Genomic DNA, 14874 nt, shown 5'->3' on the forward strand with positions numbered 1-14874 from the left:
CTTTTTTTTTTTTTAAGTTTTTTTTTTTTTTTAAGTTTTTTCAATAGCAAAGTTAATTTTCCCTTCGCCCATCAGCATCGTCGGTCTGCAACAACGAAGGGATCGCCCGAAGGCCATTCTCTGATGCAGAAGTCTTCCGGCCGTGGTATACCTTCAACTTCGAGCCATTCACCGCCTGAGGCACTTCCTGTCCATCCAAAGTTCATAATTCTATTGCTCCATTGTCCCCTATTTCCCGAATCTGATACAGCCCGACCCACTTAACTTTGAACTTGCCTGGTTTGATCTCATTCCACTGTCTGAGTTGAAACCTGCTACGCCTGTTCTGTGTCATCTCCATATCGCCCAGTTTGTTCCCGAAGTTCGCTACCATGGCCTCCATCAGCTGCCCCTTCCGTCCATCAATAACACATTCACCCTGTACTGCTACAACTTTTATTGAACCCTTCCTCTTTGTTGCCTGTGCAAACCGTATCATGTGTCTTCCTTGCTGCTAGTACCTTTCTGCTATATTTGTGGTTCGACGTAATACTTTCTTCCGGGGCAGTCGTACAGTAGAATCTTTCCTTCTTTTAGGTTCGTATTGTATGTTCTGTCCTTCAGCTTCAGTCATACCCGCGTTTCCTTCTTCGGCTTCTCTGTGTTGCTTCGAACATTCATTTCCTCCTTCGGCTTCTCCATGTTCCTTCAGACATTCATTTCCTTCGTCGGCTTCTATGTGTTCCTTCGGACATTCATTTCCTCCTTTGGCTTCTCTGTGTTCCTTCGGACATTCATTTCCTCCTTCGGCTTCTCTGTGTTCCTTCGAACATTCATTTCCTTCTTCTTTCTTACCTTCGTCGATCCTTAACATATTACAACTTGGAAAGAGCTCATAATCCTCTATCTGCCAGTGGTAAAGACCATTTACTGAATCCAAATCGTCATCTCCTTCCAATCGTAGGACTCCCTCCTGATCGAGTTCCATACTCTGCCTCCTCTCATCATCTTCTCCTTCAGAATCCGATGATAGAGCTCCAACCATCTGAGTGTGCAGATCGATGACATACTTCCGGCCTTTGCTTTCAAGTGATAAAGTATTTTTCTTCCAATCGTGCTTTGCCTTGGCTTGTATCAACCACCCCCGACCCAGAATGGCATCATATCCTCTCCGCTTCAATGAGATCACGACAAAGTTCAACAGGAATGGTTGTGTTCCAATCGTCACTGGTTGCGCTGTGAGTACTCCCAATGGCTTGATTCCATGTTGATCAGCTGTTAACAATTGAAAGGTAGGTGGCCACAACGTTAGTTGTCCCAACTTTTTCCAAGTATCCTCTGGCAGCACATTGACACCAGACCCTCCGTCCACGATCGTGTCCGTTAGCACAGTCCCGAGAATGCCCATTTCAACAACCGCCGAATAGCATCCGGATGAAAGAGCTAATAGCATCGGATCTTCTGCACTTGCACCCTCCTGTTTCTCCTTGTCTTGCTCTACAGGTTGCTTAGCACTCGGGACTATATTTGTGAGGGTTGTACGGAGTTGAGGCATAGTGAGCAACAGATCATTTAACTTGATGGGTATCTCAACTTGCAATATTTGCCATACAATGTTTTGTTCTGCACAGTTCCGTACGGAGGTACTTGGCATGTCCTTCAGGTGTGTTGTTTCTATCTGCATTGCTCTCTGGATCTCTGCCCGTGCTTCCTCCAGTCTCTTCTTTTCCTCCGTCGGATCAGGGTATAGCTTTGCTTGCTTCCGAGGGATTGCCAAAACTTCTTCCTCGTCTGTCTCGACGGTAATCAAGTTTACTCCATACTTCGGGCACTTAGCATCGTCATGATCGCCAGGTCCACACCATCGACATAGCAACTTCGGTGTGTTCGTCGTTGTGCACTCTCGGGCGAAGTGACTCCATAGATTGCATGCACGGCATTGAACAATTGGCCAACCATTGGCATCGTACTGAATTCAACTCCTTCCACCATTATTGTTGTTGCCGCTATTGTTGTTATTGCTATTGTTGTTTTGACCGCGCCAGTTATTTCTGTATCCACCTGATGTGGCACCTTCCGTACTTGTGTTCCTGTTCCCTCCGGACAGGGATGCCTCCTATGTCAGGAACACTTGCTACGGTGTTCTTGTTTTCAAATTGAAAGGGCATTCCTTTACCGGGTGTCCCATAATCTGGCAAATCTCACAAAATTGATCTTTCAAGCATGATCCCTTCGTATGGCTTTTTTTCTTACACTCTGTGCACCATAGGTCATTGCCCTTAGTCTCCTTGTTCATGTTTTTGAACTCCTTCATCATCCGAATCATATCCTTTTGGAGGGCACGGACCTTCCTGTTGCTTCCCTCGTCATCGCTGCTACCTTCTCCTGAAGATGCATCGTCATCTGAATCGGACAAGCTGTTCTTCTTCTTCTTCTTTGTCTTCTGGTCACTTTCGAGGTTCATTGCCCGATTGTACGCTTCATTGTATGTTGATGGTGGCACGATCTTCATCTTTTTCCACAGCTTCGGGTGAAGGCCTTCAATGAACCATCTTTTCTGGAGCCCATCTGCCAGCTTATTCTCCATTTTATTGATTAAGTCCTTCAACCTCCTGGCGAAGACCCGTACTGTTTCATTCTTCTTTTGCTTGGTATTGAATATCTCCGCTACAATTTTATTATCATCACACAAAAGTTGAAATTCAGCGATGAACTCCTTAATGTTATCCCAACTATTTAATTTTTTGTGGATCAGTATCAGTAAACCAATCAATCGCAACACCCCGTAGGGTAGCGGGAAATTGTCAGATCCATTCGTTTGTATATGTTATGCCATTTGCCCTCCAGATCGTTTCACATGTTTTACAATGTCGAATGGGATCAGCTGCTTCATCACCATCAAATTTAGGCAACTTTTCTTTCGGACCTACCATTATTACTGTATGTTGAGGGTTTTGTTGTGTACCTGCGTTGTTTTGCACTCCCACGCTGTTTTGAGCACCCGCACTGTTCTGAGCTCTCACGCTGTTTTGAACACCCACGCTATTTCCAACACCCGTGCTATTCTGGACACCCGCGTTGTTCTACACACCCGTGTTGTTTCCAACACCCGCACTGTTCTGGACACCCGCGCTGTTCCGCACACCCGCGTTGTTTTCTGCACCCACACTGTTTTTGGCTTCTGCGCTGTTTTCAACACCCGTGTTGTTTTCGACTTCCGCACTATTTGGTGAAGAAGAGGGTTCGTCAACCGAAGCTATTCGTTCCGGAAGTATATCTCAGACGAAGAGGTCACTCCATGCTCGTGCTCCCTCGGCACTCCGAGCCGTGCAAGTCGATCTCCTTCTGTCAGGATTCTCTTCCCGTGGCATATGCAGGTTCAGAAACTCCTCCCTTGCTTCTTCCACCAACTCAAGTCATTGTCGAGTCTCCTTCAACAACCCTTCCACACTCCTATTTCCGTCTACACATCACGTATGTCCTCTTTTTCCTTCAGCTTATTCTTATCTTTGTTCAATTGATTCGGTATTTAATTCATATCCGCCTGCCTGCATACCAGGTCCACCGAGCAACGGCGCCAAATGTTTACCGCATAGGTTAATTAAGAATTGCACACAGGTAATGAACACGGACTCGAACAGCAAAACTCTTCTTTTTATTCGCATATGCCAAACAATACATTATTCTTCCATGATAAGATCCCATGATTACAATGCTTCCCGAAGGGGTTACAAATAATTTCCGAAGAACTTTCCCGAAGAAGTCCGTCAGCCACATACAACATGTCGCTACATAACAAACCATTTCCGAAGGGACCTGTCAGCTACATAACAAGAACCTTTCCGAAGGGACCCGTCAGTTGATACACAATTTCCTTTCCGAAGGGACTCGTCGGCTGATACACAATTTCCTTTCCGAAGGGTCCTGTCGGCTGATACACAATTTCTACCGACGACATGTGTCGCATGGAAATGGGATGGGGAGATCAAATAGTTCTTTGGACCTCGATCTCTATGCTTTGTGATCATGTGCTTTTATCTATTAAGTTGAGGATTTGAGGAATCATAGGTTAGAATGGAGTGGACTCTTGCACCTGTCCACTTTTATGTTGAGTGAGATTGTAGTAATGAAAGGATAATGTTAGATTATTAAAATCAGTGGGGAATCAAACATGTAAACATTAATGCTACGTAATCTATGAGACACTTTTGTATGCCCATGAGGATACATAGAAAGGATAATGAAGGACACGCATGACAATTTGCAATTTCTATCTTGGAGCCAACTTGCACTCAAATATCAATGCCATTAAAGACCACCATGGGATTGGGCATGCTCCTCATCCTTCAAGGAATTGAAACCCACGATGAGACTCCATTTCTAACACTTAGGACAACCCTCTCTTCCTTTTGTACCATGGATTGTATCCATAGGGTTTTTGCGACCTATTGTGTGTTCTTTCTAATCTTGGAAAGGATGTATCTTATTCCTTCTACAATGTTTCCTTTGTATTCTTGATGATCTTAAACAATTCTTTTGTGCGTGGTTACTTGGTGACATACTGTGATTATGTTATTGGCATGTGTATGTATTGAATGATGGCTGTTTACTCTTCATGTATGCATTCTTGATGACACTATGTTGAACTATACTTGAGATCTGGTGTTGGTGTGCTTCTCCAACTCTTTGTGGTTGTCTCCCACTTTCGTAGCAGCGGGGGGGGGAGGCTAAGGAATCTACATGGTTGGGTGGCATTGAACTATTGTTGGGAATTCATAGCCTCGGAGAATCCAGTAGAGTATATACTCTCTATCTCTTATCATATGGTAGGTATTAGACTTCATTTCATTTTTATTTTTTGAGAAAATGTGTGATTTGGGAGCTCTAATGTCTTTATTTGTAGAATGTATACATCATATCAATTGACAACAATATATTGTATTGTTTTATACCGTTGGAGGTGATGCAACATTCCTAATCGTAGTGTAAATGACCTTGCAATCAAAATGTTGAGTGCTGCTTGTCAATGCATGAGTCGTGACCACTCCAACATGCAGAATAAAATACCGAGTATTCTATCCTCTCTTAAACAAGGAAACTTCAAATGCCATAAAAAATTTGGCAAATGTATGATCAAATCAAGCAACCTCAAGGTTTATGCTATGTACTTGTGACTTTATGTTGGAGATAACCCAATGAATATATAATATTGTTGGTATTCACAAAGTGACTTATGCAATTCATTCTAGATTAATCAACATATTTTTCTCAATGTCTTGTCAACATGGTTGCGATCAAGTGGTCGGACCACTTGGTCTCCATGTTGGATATCAAGGTTAAAATTTCCCCAAAGATATCTTACAAATGGGTTGGTTAAAGTGGTAGTCCCACGAGTTGATAAAATATGTGATAGGTCTACAAGGTGATGTAAGAGGAGAAGCTAGTAGAGCAATAAGGAGGATGTTCTATGGGAGGAGATGGTAAATGCAACAACCAAGCCAAAGGAGCACCAGAGAACTGTGAGTAGCATAGATGGAGCAATAAAGAGAATGCCATGTAAGAGGCTATTTGAGAAGTGACATCCAAGCTAGAGGAGCACAAGGAAAGAAGGCTAAGCTGGAGTTATGATAAGGAGGATACCCTACAAAAGAAGATAGAAGGCAAGGCATTAAATACCAAAAAGGACTACAGACTTCCGAGTAGAATAAGCGCTGAGATGAGGAGGAAAATACCCTACAAGAGAAGATAGGAGGAATGGTATTCGATCTAAAAAAGCATTCGTAGAGATTGTGAAGTCCATTAGTATACCATACGGAGACTATTAATAGAGTGGTATCCTCGCATGATGTGAGAGAGGGGAAATCTATAACCAACCCTTGAATAATATATCTAAAACACTTCTCAACATCTTCATCCACGCCATCTTCTTCAAGCTTTGTTTTGGGTGATGCAAATTTACCCTCCATATCTTCATTAGGAACAAAGTCTTAAGCATTAACTATTTCCTTTCTTAAACTTTTTGCGAATACATTTAATGGTCTTCCATCCACTAGCAATTCGACCTATTCTTCAGTTCTATTTCTTGGCAAGTCTTTGGCTTTACATCTTTCTGCTCTAAAAACAACTCTTGCTCATTATTTAATACCACCCACCTTTTTCATCTTCTCCTTGAATGCCTTTTATTCAGTATTCTTTTTCCATTCTTTCATATTGTGTTGGTTATGCTTCCCAAATCTCCTATTGCTCATCTCATTTTGCTCCAACGTCCATCGTAATTCCCCCAACCAAAAATCCATTTTTGGCAACCTTCTTTGCTTGTCTTTTCTTTTCTTTTGCCTCTTCCTTTGTCTAGTTTATGTTCTAACTTGGTTATCCTCTGTGTCAGACCATGGAACGACTCCACCTCTGCATCTATAGCCAAAGCCTCTTGTTTCTCTCCTCGATAACAGATAAAGCTGTCCCACAGATTCTCTACTCCCTGCATCTTTGAATGCTCTAATACTGAACTGGTGCAAACACTCCTCTATTCTCTGTTCTGCAAGTTACTACCTCAACATTGATCAAAAAATAAATTTAGCAGACTGGGAAAAATGTGGCAAAAGGCCACTAAGCACAGATAACTATCCTTAAACCAGTGGGAAATGTAGATCTAATTTCTATTAGAGAAGAAGTCTTTACATATCATCTGACTCCCTTTAATCTAACCAAAAGTGTTAGAATTTACAGCCAAGGCCCAAAAGGCATCGGTAAGGAAAAAGACTTCTATTCTTACTCTCTAAAATTTAAAACAGCTAACAGATGACACTTGTTTCCCTTTTCTAACAAAAAAGAGGCAGTAAAAAACAACTACCAACATTAGAAACAATAATTCCCCCTCAAGTTCTCAACTGAACTGACAATACAGTTTAGTTCCTGATTTGGTGATATCATTTGGGTGTACCCAAAACCAGATATAATGCAGTTTTGTATAAAACTTCTCATCCAAGGAAACCAATACAATCACTGGAGTAAATAAGGAGGACTAAATAGAAAGTACTTCCTCAGAACATGATGGATTGCTGTACTCCATATTCTAATGTAAGCTATAGACCTTGGTTAGAATTAGGTATAAATTAGATGGATGAATATACTAGATGGGAAAGGCACAAGTAATGATTGTATGTTGATAAGATGTGACAGCCATTGTCAACAAATAATTCTAAAACAGCTTGGCATGAGCGCTAAAGAAAATCATTTTAAGTCTTTCAAGGTTCTGAGAGATCCACTTGAATATATAACTCATGGTTCAGGAGGGGCACTTTTGGGATGCCCCTTGTTTTTTGGGACTCTAGGGGATGCTGGGACATCCGCAAGATATACGAAGGACTCCCAAGAGTCCTTCAAACGCCCTGAAGATTCCCAAGAATCCCCTTTAACATAAGGCATGATTGTCATTTTTCTTAAACAAAGGTTAAAAAAATGACTGTCTCCTAGCCCTAACCCTAATGGTCTATGGGGCCCACTCAAACTCTAAACATTCACAAAAAACTTTCAGATAGACACTTATGCCTCACTCCAACTCACTCCAAACTTTTAATAGAAAAGTTGAAAGTTGCAATAGCAAGCTGTAAGAGTGAGAGAGAAGGCATTTGGATTATGGAAGAACAAGAGGAAGAGTGATACCAATTCACCGTTGAATTAAAGGATGCAAAGTTATGTTACCCTGAGTTTCAGGGACAAGGGACAGGGGACAGGTTTCCTTCTCTCCAAATTTTTGAGCCATTGTTGGAGATGGCTAGGGGAGGACTCTATAAAATATAGAAAAAATTTAATATGTAGGTAAAACTAAATTTTAAATATTCATATGAAAGTATGGATAAAGCATGCATATATACACTGCAAAACCTTAGCATATAACAATTGTGTTAAATAACTGAATTGAGTGTTCACATGAGAGACAAAGTCAACCAAATTATCAAAACTCAAACAGTAATAGTATGGGTTGTCAAGGGAAAGTCCCCAAGTCATCCCAGCATCCCCAGGACATCCCTGTTTATGGGACAGCTCAAGTAAACCCAAGGACACATCCTCACATAACTCTAATGCAAAGCATTATTTGAGTGTCCAGGTAGGTATGCTTTATGACTATTTTTCATAACTTTTTTGTTGTTGTTCAGTTTAAAATGTAGTAACTAATAAATAATTAATACAAGAATAACTTTGGGGCGGGGGCCCTAGCTCGGTTGGCTAAATCTTCCCTGTTGCAAGGGGTTGGTCACGGGTTCTAGTCTCCCCCGTCCTCGTGGTACCGGTGGGCGTGTCGCGCCAGCGCTACCGGTCACGTTAAAAAGTTTACCAGGCGCACTACAGTTTATAGGGGGCCGTGTTGCACCGATTCCTGCAGTCTAAAAAAAATAAATAAATAAATAAATACAAGAATAACTTTAGTTGACAATTTGGAAACGAACTTGGAGGTTTACAAATTGCATTGTTTTAAATTCATTATTATTGTTTTGCAAATGAATAGAATGAAATGCAATATATTTTATTTTATAACAAGAAACTGCAATATTTTCATTATTCATTTTTAGATGTCCAAATTTTTTATTTTGTCAACTTAAAATTATAACTTGTGTGTATCCTCTATTTCTATGCTTCGCTCGACCTAAAGTAAGTAAAACAAAAATGTCATTCTTGTTTGGAAAAGGTTAAGGACTAAAATTCCTAGTTTAATATCCTCTACTTGTGTGCTTCATGCAATCTTGAGTAAGAAAAAAAGGGATCCTTTCTTAATCCCCTGCAATATGCATAATTTGAAATTTTAATTTTAAAACTATAAACATATAAATTTTATATCATTCACTACAATGTCAAATGAGTATTAATTCTCACAGCACGAGTGAGGATAAAACTGAGCCTCAGGATATTGAAAAGATTGAAGTTAAATCTGATTATGTGTCTTATGATAGTTAAAAAGCAGAGAAGGGTGAGGCCACTAGTTCCTTGAGTGCAAATGTACTTGCCCTTCCAAAATATAGCAAAGTAATGCTAGCAGTCCCTCTGATCGGTCCACTCTAATAATATTTGCAATTAAGATACAAAAAGAGGGTAGGGCATAGAAGCACTGGATAGTCAAATTGCCACTTTTGTAAGCTTAAATTCCAAGGCAGCATTACTAGAGTTAATACCCACCTCCTTTATATCCAAGTAAAAGGCATATAAGCATGTAAGAAGTTGGTCCAAATCTCAAATATAGTGCTGAAATAAGGTGAAGAAAATGAATTTACATTTGAGTTTGAGCTACCAAGGGCAATGGATCATCAAAGACAAGGTTCTACTTCTAGTTATACAACTTTGCAAAGGCCAGTTGTAATTATTCCAATTCTTCTAATTCAGGGGCAGCAGAGCTTAAGGGGAAGCACAGGGTGACATTAGATGCTCCAAACCCACTAGCAGGCTTATTCGATGTCCAATTGAAAGATGAGGCAGATGAAGCCAATGACATTCCATTCCATGCCGCTCACTCTCCTTACTATAAAGAGGTTGTATTAAAAATAAAAAAGGTGGGACCATCATATATCCCACCAAGGGAGAGTAAATTGAGGACCACAGTTTTGGATAAGAACTATTCAAAGATTAATATTTGAATGGAAAAACTAAAGAAAATGAAAGAATTATAAGTCACAAGTGGGTACAACATAGTCATCGATGGTTGGATAGACATATGCATCATTTACTTGCCAATATTACGGTTACATGAAATGAGGACCCTTATTTTCTTAGAGCTATTGATTGCTCATGGCATCACAAGGATGCTGATTTTTAGTCTCAGATCCTCAAAGATACTATAGTGGAGGTTGGGACAGAAGGAGCGGCAATGTGGCCCATCAGTGCAAAGTTGCAAGGAAATTAATTGAGCCAACTTATTGACATATTTGTTCTCCTTCTTGTGTACATGCCATGAATAATGCATTCAAGGACATGAGAAAAATTGATTTTATTTAAACAATTGTTAATGATGCTAAAACCATTCTGATGTTTATCTGCAACCACCAAATGTCACTTGCACTCTTCAAGAGCTTCTTTACGAAAAAATTATTAAAACCCGTAGAGACTAGATATCCATCTTATTCCATTCTCTCATACAACATGCTTGAGTTGCAAAAGGCATTGCAACTAATAGTTAAAACAACAAAATAAAATCAGTGGCCTTTTGTCTAAGACAAAGCATGGAAAGGGGGTGAAGGATGTGGTGAAGTGTGAAGTTTCTTGGGATGATGTAAAATATATTACCTCCATCAGTACTCCAATCTTCCAAGTGGTCAAATGTGGGGATTTCAATGCACCTAACCTTGGATAGGTGTATGAGTACATTCATACTACACTGACCAATCATTCGTCACAAATGGAAAAGCTCAACACTCCCTTACACGTGGCCATCTATTAATTGAACCTGAAGTGGTACCTGAAAAGGCCTAGTAGAATCACACCTATATAGGGTGTTGAGCTGAAGGTAGAGTTCATGAAGGTTATCCAAAAGATGTACAGGTCTACAAGGGCCAGCATCATTCATATTGAGTGGACAAATTTCCTCACCCTTAGGGTTATTCTAAGCAAGCCAAAATAGTCAGGGAATCTATTGCACAAGAGGCATGTGGGCCTACCTTTTTTGACTTCCAATCTAGCCATTCATTTTCTATCCTAATTTTCTAGTTCTTCTAATGCTGGGAGGAACTAGTCTACTTGTTGTGTCATCCACTCCATTAAAAGGAACAGGCTTACCTCGAGGAGAGCAGAGAAACTTGTGATTGTACATAGTGCCTTGCACCTTAGTGAATACAACACACTTACATACAAGAAGAGTCCAGCGTCACAATGCAATGTAGAGCCAAAGGAGCCAACACAGATCAATGATGAAGGAGGAGCTTCATATTGGTTTGGAGGTTCTAGTGATGAGGACTTTGGAGATGACTAGGGGAATCAATTTAGGCTATTTTGTCACTTGAAAATTTTTCTTTGTAGTCATAATTATGATATTTTTTGAATATGGTATATATTTCAAATTTGTGATTTTCATTATTAATGTTCACTTCAAAGTTCAAAATTGAAATGGTCAAAGAAATCACTACAATGTGATTACAAATTTACTATTTAAAAGTTTACAAGTATGCAAAAGTTTTTTTTTGTAATAATAATTATTATACAGATTCCTTACACATCTTTTTATAACTAAGTGTTTCAAGTGCTATATATATTTATGACATCCCCGTGCTGCCATCCCCAAAATTAGGCCCTTAGTCCCCCTGTTCTCAAAACCAGTCTCCCCATTAGGACATACCCAATAACTATGACAAGAACGTACACACACATAAAAACACACACCCATCACGGATCAAGATATAATCCCACCTGTGCCCAAGAAAATATGATTTGAATAATATAAAAAGAGTTTTGTGCGCACACACTCATTGATAAGGATATAACCCCACATATCACTTCACTATGTCCAAATTAACTTAGGATTTGGATGATGTAGAAAGAATTTTTATATTGTAAATAACAGCTAATTTAAAATACAAGATAGCAAAAGAGATTGGGTACTCTTTATAAAAAGATAGATGGTGGTACTTCCTGTGAGGTCCAGAAGCTGCAGCTTACATGGACACTTAAATTTTAACCAGAAAAGAGGGATAACCAGATGACGCATGTTGTGCAAGAGTAACTAAAGCTGCTATATTAGTACAATGTCACTGCTTTTGTTCTCAAACAGGATAGCTTGCAGTCAAAAGAAACATTGTAATTTCCTTTTTGGGTCAGGTGGAAGCAATCCGCCCTTATATACAATTTTGGATTGACAAATAGGTACATATCCCCATGTCATCTGGCTACAGCCAAAACAAATAACAAGGAATAATGTTGAAATAGGAATTAAAAGGTATGGACTTCTAAACTGCAGGATGGATGAGTGTTTTTCATTTTCTATAGAGGTCTGGGCCTCACATTCACCATTAAAATAAGAAAAGAATTAAATGTGCATACATGGAAACATAGAACTAAGAAGGGTTCCATGGAGCCTGTTCAATTGTTACCATGTCAAACTCTGTCAGCCCACAACTCTGAAAAAGGCTAGCCCTGTGCTTTTCATCGTCATAAATCATCATTTTTATGCACAAAAAACAAGGATGAAACCTTGATCATTTCAGAAACTAAATTGTTTAGAAAAATCCAAGGTAATAAAAAACAGAATTCAACAGCAATTCAAAGTCAAACATTCCCAAATACTCCATATTTCAAATACTCAGGTTCATAATGGCAGCTCAACTTGTCCATTTAGCTTAGTTGGTTGAAGCGATGAGTTCTCATTGTGGAGACCCTGGTTCAAATCCCAAAAGGGACATCTATGTGGAATTCTCAGTTGTGACTCTTGGTCTTCTATTGGTTGTATTTGTCTCATTATAAAAGGTGGATTCTAGGTTGTAACTCTTGGTCTTCCAAATGTTGTTTCTATGTGGTTACTCGAAAGCAGCTTGAATAAGCTTGTAATTCCCATGTTGTTTCTTGAATGAGCACAAGATTTGTAAACGATTTCATTATTAATGGCAGCTCAACTTGATATTTTCCTACTAAAAATGCAAAGACCAACAAAATAAGGAATATAAATTTCAAAACAACAAATTCTCGCCTTGGAAAATCATTTGCAATCCACATTTTGATTAGAAGCGTCTTCTAGCAATAAAATCTGTAAGCTACATTTTTATTTAAATTGAGATAGTTGTTTTGGAAAATATTTTGTCAACCCAAGTTCAATCAGGAATAACATTACCACTCCGAATTTTGTGAAAATTATTAGCTCAAACCAGGAAACCACATTAAGGGCAATCTTGATAGAAAAGATAGGAGATGACTGTTAGGATTCTTGAATACACCGGCAAACTTGATAACAGCTGCATTCTCTCTCATTTGGAAGGCAGACAGTAGAGTTCAAATTGCTTTTTCCTGCAATTTCCCAGGTGCGTTTAACACCCACAGAACAGATTTCCAAATCCAAACAACATACCTGCTTCCAGCCAATTTTCTCACTCCCTCTTCCTTGCTACTCCTGATTTTATTCTCATTTTCCTATATTGTTTCCTATGGAAGTTCAAGAAAAGGGCCAGGAGAGATGCATTGAACAACGCATTAAAAACCCAAGCACCCATGCCAGCACACCCATCCCCTGTGAAATGCAACCACAGAAGCACAACAGAAACCAAAAAACTGAACACGAACTGTAGAATCTGGCAATTTGTCACAAGTTTCTTCCACGGAGGAGGGTGCCCAATACTACACAACAAGTAGTACGTATACATCAAAGTATGAACTGATGCATTTGTGATAAGTGCAATAATCTGCAGAGACTGTGAATACTCTAACCACAAGAAACACATCACCACCACCACAGCGTGGTGATAAACATGTAGCAAAGTCAAGGGCCTCTTCTTCAAAACAAGGATAATGGTGTCCACAAATTCATAGAATTTGCTTAGATAAAATACATATGACCAAAAAAATACCCTTCCTATAGGACGAGTACCCAACGGGAAACAAAATATCCATTTTTTACCATCATATGACCCTCTGCCCCATAACCACCGTGTCTGTTCCATCTCTGCCCCAGCGGCTTGCCAACAACCCACTACCATGAGGGCCGATAAAGATAAGATAATCATGTTATGAATTACAGGAATGGGTCCAAGATGAATTGGGGATGACTTTTTCTTCATTATGAGCGATAAAACTGCAATGAGGAGCAGATAGCTTACCATTCCGGTAAATAAAAATTGCCATGAGCCCCCCCATGTAGTTGTGCTGCTCCATCTAAAGTGAGTGATTGCAGGGTGATTTGCAGTCCAGTATCTTATGCCACCTAAATTTTTGGACAACGAAAACATTGTCGGCTCTGGAGAATGCAGATCTGAAAAGCTAGTGCGTATTACATAGAAGGCCAAGATATCTCTTCTTGGGATAATTATGTTTTCCTATAAAAAGTATTTTTCATACTTTTATACTTTCTATGGTTTGATTGGTTTTTTTTAATATATAAATTTAAAATTTATGTTTTTTCCAATATTCAGTAATAACCTATGTTATCTCGAGTTTCTAGGATGGCAAAATACTTAGCTGATTTTGGGACGAGGCTTCTATATATGGAAAATTTTAAAAATATATTGAAATTTGCAAGTATATGTCATTCATATGAAATTAAGAACAAAGCAGGTCATTTAAACATTACAAAACCTTAACATACACCATTTGAATGTCATCTAGAAAATAAAAACCAATTCAGTACTCAATTGTCAATATGCACATCAATGTGTGAACAAAAATATAAATTTAGCAGTGAACAATATCATAGAAATATGGAAATCTAAATATGCCCAAAGGCTAGAGGCTACCATAAAGTTTCACCACCATTTTAAGTTCAATATAAAAAACAAAATATAGAAACTAAGAAAAATGAAGCAAAATGTTGCTCCTATTCTTCTTCTACCAACATGGCATCAAAATCAAAGTCTTCGTCCTTACTAGCATGTCCCACAGGAAGCATAGTCTCATCCAATGGAACCCCAACCAATCTTGGTGTTGTCTCATCCTCATCTATCCAGGTCACATCCTCAAACTCAACATCCCAGTGCAAAGTTGAAGTGTGCCTATACTTTGGAGTTTGATGATCCGCAAGTCGAAGAGCATGATTTACTACCATTAGCTTCTTCGCTCGTTCAGAGATAAATCTACTCTTCTTAATGGAGTGGATAAATGAATATGTGGACCAATTCCTCTCTATAACTAAGGAACTAGCAGCCTGTGCAAGGAGGCAACTAGCAAGTACTTTCAACTCAGGTATATCTCTCCCATGTCAAGTTCACCATCCAATAG

The 14874-nt window shown here is 39.3% G+C and overlaps 1 pseudogene across 1 annotated transcript; it reads right to left on the reverse strand.

Annotated features, from left to right (window-relative positions):
* Window positions 1-12682: 12682 nt before the first annotated feature.
* Window positions 12683-13978, reverse strand: LOC149555019 (fatty acid elongase 3-like pseudogene; annotated as a pseudogene). Its single transcript, XR_016364447.1, has one exon. The product of XR_016364447.1 is annotated as a fatty acid elongase 3-like pseudogene (transcript).
* Between the last annotated feature and the right edge of the window lie 896 nt (window positions 13979-14874).

This window comes from Cupressus sempervirens, chromosome 5 (genome assembly GCF_028749045.1).
Source record: "Cupressus sempervirens isolate cs-2001-9-10 chromosome 5, ASM2874904v1, whole genome shotgun sequence".
In the NCBI taxonomy this organism is placed as follows: Eukaryota; Viridiplantae; Streptophyta; class Pinopsida; order Cupressales; family Cupressaceae; genus Cupressus; species Cupressus sempervirens.